General features: G+C 45.4%; 1 pseudogene; it reads right to left on the bottom strand.

Moving 5' to 3' along the window:
* Nucleotides 1-236: 236 nt before the first annotated feature.
* The window catches only part of LOC147109835 (uncharacterized), a 67,611-nt pseudogene continuing 60,711 nt past the window's right edge, over nt 237-7,136 (bottom strand).

The raw sequence follows: 7,136 nt of genomic DNA on the forward strand, positions 1-7,136 counted from the left end.
CACCTCACCCCACCAACAAACGTTCCGCCTGACTCCCCTCGGATCAGAGGCAATTCAGTCATTTTCAGAATAAAAAGAAAGACTTGCATTTATATAGCGCCTTACACGTCCACCGGACGTCTCAAAGCGCTTTACAGCCAATGAAGTACTTTTGGAAGTGGAGTCACTGTTGTAATGTGGGAAACGCAGCAGCCAATTTGTGCACAGCATTAAATAAACTGCTCAGTGATAATTAATCAGATCACAATTTGCTTGTTTAATAATGTTTGAATAACTCTGTACACCAACATAGATTTTACTTGGACAATGTAGACACACATCAATCAGTTTGCATGTAAATATTTTAAATACAATACAGAATAATACAAATTAAAGCACATTTCGGCCTGTCGAGCCTGAGTCAAATAAATTACACGTTTCAACCAACTTTTCAATTTTCAAATTCAGCTTCTGCTTAAACTCTTGTCGACACTTTCTTAAACTTTGAAAACTACAGTAACAGCATTTTACAGAATATCTGTTCAGAAACAATTTTTCTGTCGCTATATTATTAACACAGTGGGGGAGAAATTGGGTGAGTAGCGCCACCTGTTAACGCCTAAAGAGGCAGTCAGTGGCTGTAGCGCCACTGGCTGCGCCTCCCGCAATATTCAGCGGGGGCGCTAATGGTGGCGTTAGCCTGTTGCGCTGCGCCGCCACCGATGACGTCATCGGTGTGCGCAGCACCCCTATCGCGCCCCGATTGCGATATTTGGTAGCGAACGCTGCTGTAGCGCCGTTCGCTACCCGCGCCCGGTTCACGGGGCCTTGCTGCGCCGGCAGAGGCGCAAGTTAAGGTGGAGGTGCGGGGCGGCCGGTTTTTTCGGCGGCCGCCTGCCAGCACCTCCGTCCCCGGCCTCCAGATCCCCCCCCCCCCCCGCAGCATTGCCGGCTGTTTCCCGAGAGCCCGGCACTTCTCCACGGTGCCGGGCTCTTTTGCCGGCACTCGCGCTCGGGGTTCGCGCTGCTGCAGGCCCCTCCCCCTTAACAATGGGAGGAAGGCCTGCAGTACCGCAGCATGCCGTGCCGCAGTGTGTGGCGCTGCGGCACGTTGCGCTGCGATATTCAGTTTCAGCGCCCTAAGAGGGACGCGGAGCGCCTCGAGCCTCGCCCCGTGTCCCTCTTGGGGCACTCAAGCTGAATTTGAGGCGATCGCTGCTGCTCCGATCGCAGTGCAAAATCCAGCGCCCAGGCGAACTTTGCGCTGCTTTGGCGCCTCCAGCGAATTTTTAGCCCAGTATATTTTGTGATCGGCACCTTTACCAACGCAGATGTAACCAGACTGCATAAAGACAGCATCGATCCCAGCGATCTCTCACCATCAGAATAAAGGGGCTGTGACAGCTCGGCGGGACAAAGACTCACGGAGATTAAACACATTCAGCAGATGCTGCAGTTTATATCAGAGGGAACATTTTGAAATCCCAGTCAGAAGATACAATTTCAGAACGAGAGGGTCAGACATTAGGCTACAGCAACAGAGCCCCAAATCTCCAACCCTCACTGGGAGTGAGGAATTGTGGAATTTACCCTTATATTCCATCTTAATCCACACACAAATATTATCATAAAGAGTGAAAGGTAAGAAGTATAAATATGAGTAATCTTTGAGATAACTAGTGGTTATTGAAGGCCATTCAAATAGAAAGAAATATTTAAACTTAGTCAAATTATAAATTGGTTACCGTTCTCTTCATTATGTTTAAGAACATTTTCTCAGGTGAACTTTGAAAGCTGTTGAATCCTTGAAGAAATCCCCACAATGACGGCAGGTTTCAAAGCACGTGTGAGCTTTCAACTGATAGATGTAAGCAAAACTCTCTCCACATTCAGCACATTTATACGGCCTCTCTCCTGTGTGGATCCGCTGGTGTTTGTGGAGGCTCCCTGCCTGTGTGAAACTCTTTCCACATTCAGCACATTTATACGGCCTCTCTCCTGTGTGGATCCGCTGGTGTCTATGGAGGTCCCCTGAATCTGTGAAACTCTCTCCACATTCAGCACATTTATGCGGCCTCTCTCCTGTGTGGATCCGCTGGTGTCTCTTGAGGGCCCCTGAATCTGTGAAACTCTTTCCACATTCAGCACATTTATATGGCCTCTCTCCTGTGTGGATCCGCTGGTGTCTATGGAGGGTCCCTGAATCTGTGAAACTCTCTCCACATTCAGCACATTTATGCGGCCTCTCTCCTGTGTGGATCCGCTGGTGTCCATGGAGGTGCCCTGCCCGTGTGAAACTCTTTCCACATTCAGTACATTTATATGGCCTCTCTCCTGTGTGGATCCGCTGGTGTCCATGGAGGTGCCCTGCCTGTGTGAAACTCTTTCCACATTCACTACATTTATATGGCCTCTCTCCTGTGTGGATCCGCTGGTGATTATGGAGGTGCCCTGCCCGTGTGAAACTCTTTCCACATTCACTACATTTATGCGGCCTCTCTCCTGTGTGGATCCACTGGTCTAGGTGAAAATCTCCTGATTTTATACATTCTCTCCTGTGGACAGTTTGTGTGAACGATCCCTGCCCATTTTTGCGTTGTGCAAGATACTTTATGCTGGCAGGAGGAGATTGTCCTGCTGAAATTTGTCTACTGGATTCTGGATGTCTTCTGATGTGTTTCTGAAGAAAATCTGCAGTGGCAAAAGCAACATTGCAATGAGGGCAAGGATGAGACTCATCTCGGTGCACTTGTTGCCCTGCTGGAGAAGGAAGAAAGAGAAATTGTCAGTGTAATGAATCATCTCGAAGTTTCTTTTGGTAGTACAATTTGTGGTTATTTCAGTGTTAACGCGGGGCTCTTTAGATGTTAATATTGTGAATTTAGAGCCTCCTTCAGTGAAAGAAGTGGTGAGGGGGGAATCATCAATAGTGTGTGGAGATTAAAAGGGCAGTCCCAGCCCCGCTCACAGCCCCCAGTCCCTGACCCGTCCCCAGTATCAGCCCCAGTACCAGCCTCAGATGCAGCCCCGCCTCCAGTACACAGTGACAGCCCCGCCCCCAGTCCACAGTCACAGCCCCGCCCCCAGTCACAGCCGTGCCCCCAGTCACAGCTGTGTCCCCAGGACCAGCCCCCACCCATTGCCCCACCCCCTGGCCAAGTCCCGATCGCAGGCACAGCCCTACCCCTAATCCCAGACCCTACCCCCATTCCCACAGAGAGGGGCAGAGAGAGACAGTGGGGCAAAGAGAGAGAGAGAGTGGGAAAGAGAGAGAGGGGGCAGCGAGAGAGGGAAATGGGCAGAAAGAGAGAGGGCCAGAGAGAGTGGGACAGAGAACGAGAGGGAGGGCGGCGAAGAGAGAGGGAGGGGGGGCAGAGGGAGAGGGGGGGGCAGAGGGAGAGAGGGGGTGTGGTGATTATTCTTTATGTTTAGTAAGAAGTATTGTGATTGGTTGTTTGTTTCCTGCCTTGGGATATATGCTGTAATCTCATTGGTAGTTGATGTCATGTGATTTGTGGTGGCCATCTTAAATTCAGTTCTTTCCAGCCTTTAGTTGGGACTGGGTGTTGAAGATGTGCTACAGGATTTTTAAGTTAATAAAGCCTAGATTAGAAAGGCAAATCTATTCTTTATTTCAATTTATTAACTTTATGTCAGAATGGAGCGATCTCTTCAACCAGAACGATTCAATGCTGACCCCAATTCTGCAGGAGTGGATGATAAATGGAAACATTGGTATTGTACATTTAAAAACTTTTTGGGCGTGTTGGATCAAGAGTCTCTAAATAAGCTGAATATGCTGATCAACGACATTGCTCCGGATGTGTATAAGTACATTTTGGACTGTAAAACTTACGAAGTGGCTATTTCTACATTGGAAAAGATTTTTGTTAAACCAAAGAATGAGGTATTTGCACGTCACCTTCTATCTGCCCGTAGGCAGCAGGTGGGAGAATCTTTGGATACTTATTTACAAGCACTTCGGTGCCTTAGTGTTAACTGTAATTATAAGGCCATGACGGCTGAAGAATATAAGGAAGAATCGGTACGGGATGCTTTTATTAATGGATTACTGTCTAGATCAATTCGTCAGCGGTTGTTAGAAAATAAGACTTTGGATCTTAAGAGTGCTTTTGAGCAAGCTTCTACATTGGATGTGGCTCAGAGAAGTTCAGATTCTTATGCTCTTTTTAATCGGCCTGTGACTGTGGTTTCGGCAGTTCCGGATGAAAAGGAATTATGTGGACTTAATAGGAGTGGTTTACTAGATTCTGAAACAGTTTCTACTTCAGCGGCTGTTGCCTCTAGGATTCAGAAGTGTTATTTTTGTGGGAACGTCCGGCACCCTCGTCTGAAGTGTCCTGCTCGGGAGGCTGTGTGTAGTAAATGCGGCAAGAGAGGTCATTACGCACGTGTGTGTAAATCATTAGGTTCAATTACCTCCTCTGTGACTATTGAGCCTTTAGATAAGGCGTTTATTGCATCAATTTCTGCTGCATTTGCTCATGGCCTAAACAAAGCTATAGTTACGGCCCAAGTTAATGGGTTGGAAGTGAAGGCCCTTATAGATACGGGCAGTACCGAGAGTTTTATAAGTCTTCAGTTTGTAAAGGAGAAACATTTGACAATTTCGCCTGTTTCCTATCAGGTGTGTATGGCTCAGACGACTCTCACTTCACAAGTAGCTGGTTGTTGCCTTGTGAAATTGATTCTTCTAGGTAATACGTATACTGATATACGCCTATCTGTTTTGCCTAATCTCTGTGCGGATATTTTGATTGGTCATGATGTGCTTCAGTTACACGAGTCTCTCAGTCTTTCATTTGGCGGGACTAAGCCACCTTTATCTATTTATGGATTAACCTCTTTATCCATTTCTCCATTATCACTTTTTTTCCAATTTGATGCCGGATTGTAAGCCAATTGCTACCAAGTCAAGAAGGTATAGCAGTCAGGATAGAGAATTTATTAATTCTGAAGTTCAACGTCTCTTATTGGAAGGAATTATTGAACCTAGTTGTTCGCCTTGGCGGGCACAGGTAGTTGTCACGACTAACGAGAGACATAAGAAACGAATGGTGATAGACTATTCCCAAACTATTAATAGGTATACTCAATTAGATGCGTACCCTTTGCCTAAGATTGATGAGCTTATCAATAAAGTATCTCAGTATAAGGTTTTTAGCACATTGACCTAAAGAGTGCTTATCATCAGATTCCTATTGTTAAGAAGGATCAACCATATACGGCCTTTGAGGCTGGTCGAAAGCTGTATCAGTTTTGCCGAATACCATTTGGTGTTACGAATGGTGTTGCTTGTTTTCAACGGGCAATGGATGCTTTTATAAGTGATAACTCTCTCTCTGACACCTTTTCATACTTAGATGACATCACGGTGTGTGGCAAATCAAGGGTGGAGCATGATTCTAATTTAGAAAGATTCCTTCAAGCTGCGGAAAAAGTTGGTTTAACTTTCAATAAAGAGAAGTGTACCTTTTCGACCACTGAGGTAAATCTACTGGGGTACATTATCTCGGGAAACAAGATTAAACCAGACCCAGAACGTCTGCGACCATTGATTGATTTACCTTGTCCTACTAATTCTAAGGCTTTGCAACGAGTTGTTGGACTGTTTTCTTACTATTCTAATTGGATTGCAAATTTTTCACAGAAGATCCGGCCTCTTATTCGGGTTACGACATATCCTCTATCATGGGAGGCCAGGACGTGTTTTGATAATTTTAAAAAGGATATCCTTGGAGCAGTTGTGCATTCTATTGATGAGCAGGTTCCTTTTGTGATTGAGACGGATGCTTCTGATTTTGCAATTGGGGCTACTCTGAACCAAAATGGAAGACCTGTGGCCTTTTTCTCACGTACCTTGAACAATAGCGAAAAAAGGCATTCCTCAATAGAGAAAGAGGCGTATGCAATAGTAGAAGCACTGCGTAAATGGAGGCATTATTTATCGGGGCGACATTTTACGTTGGTAACTGATCAAAAGTCTGTGTCCTTTATGTTTGATGTCAAACATTTTGGAAAGATTAAGAATGATAAAATAATGAGGTGGAGGATTGAGTTGGCATGTTACCATTTTGATATAGTTTATCGTCCGGGGAAGGATAATGTTGCTGCTGATGCGCTGTCGAGGGCTTATTGTTCTGTGATTCACGGAGATACGCTTATTAATCTTCACAATGCCTTATGCCATCCTGGGGTTACGAGGATGATACACTTCGTACGCAGTAAGAATTTGCCCTTTTCAGTTGAAGACGTCAAGCGGATGACTTCATCATGTTCTATCTGTGCTCAGTATAAACCGAATTTCTTTAAGCCTCAATGAGCTCATCTTATAAAGGCTACTTCTCCTTTTGAACGTTTGAGCGTTGATTTCAAGGGGCCTCTTCCTTCAACTACTCAAAACCGATATATATTTACTGTTGTGGATGAGTTTTTAAGGTTCCCTTTTGCTTTTCCTTGCGCAATGTATCAGCTGCTACAGTTATCAAATGTCTGACTCAACTTTTTGTCATCTTTGGGATGCCTGCGTATATCCATTCGGATCAGGGAAGTTCTTTTATGTCTTCCCAGTTGAAGGAATACCTTCAGAGTTGGGGAATTTCTACTAGCAGAACTACCCCGTATAATCCCCAGGGTAATGGACAGTGCGAACGATACAATGGGGTGATCTGGAAGGCAGTTATGTTGGCTTTGACATCCCGGAACCTTAAGAATACACAGTGGGAAATGGTACTGCCTGATGCCCTGCATTCCATTAGATCATTGCTTTCAACGGCTACTAATGTGACCCCCCATGAAAGGCTCTTTAACTATCCGCGGAGATCTACTACGGGATATTCGGTACCTTCATGGCTTACTATGCAGGGACCTGTGCTGCTTCGACGCCATGTTAGATTGTCAAAATATGATCCTTTAGTGGAGGAGGTGGAGCTGTTGGAGGCAAATTCCCAATATGCTCATATTCGATTCCAAGATGGGAAAGAAAGTACCGTTTCAATTAAAGACTTGGCTCCTTGTGGTGGCCAGCCCTCTTCTGAGGATATTAACAATAGTCATGATTCAGATAATGTGGATGCTGTTACAGATACTACGAATGTTTCCAATCCGACTGCAGATAATTATACTTCTATTAGTCA

This window comes from Somniosus microcephalus, chromosome 12 (assembly GCF_052327205.1).
Source record: "Somniosus microcephalus isolate GS21.2 chromosome 12, FLI_Smic_1.0, whole genome shotgun sequence".
Classification (NCBI taxonomy): domain Eukaryota; kingdom Metazoa; phylum Chordata; class Chondrichthyes; order Squaliformes; family Somniosidae; genus Somniosus; species Somniosus microcephalus.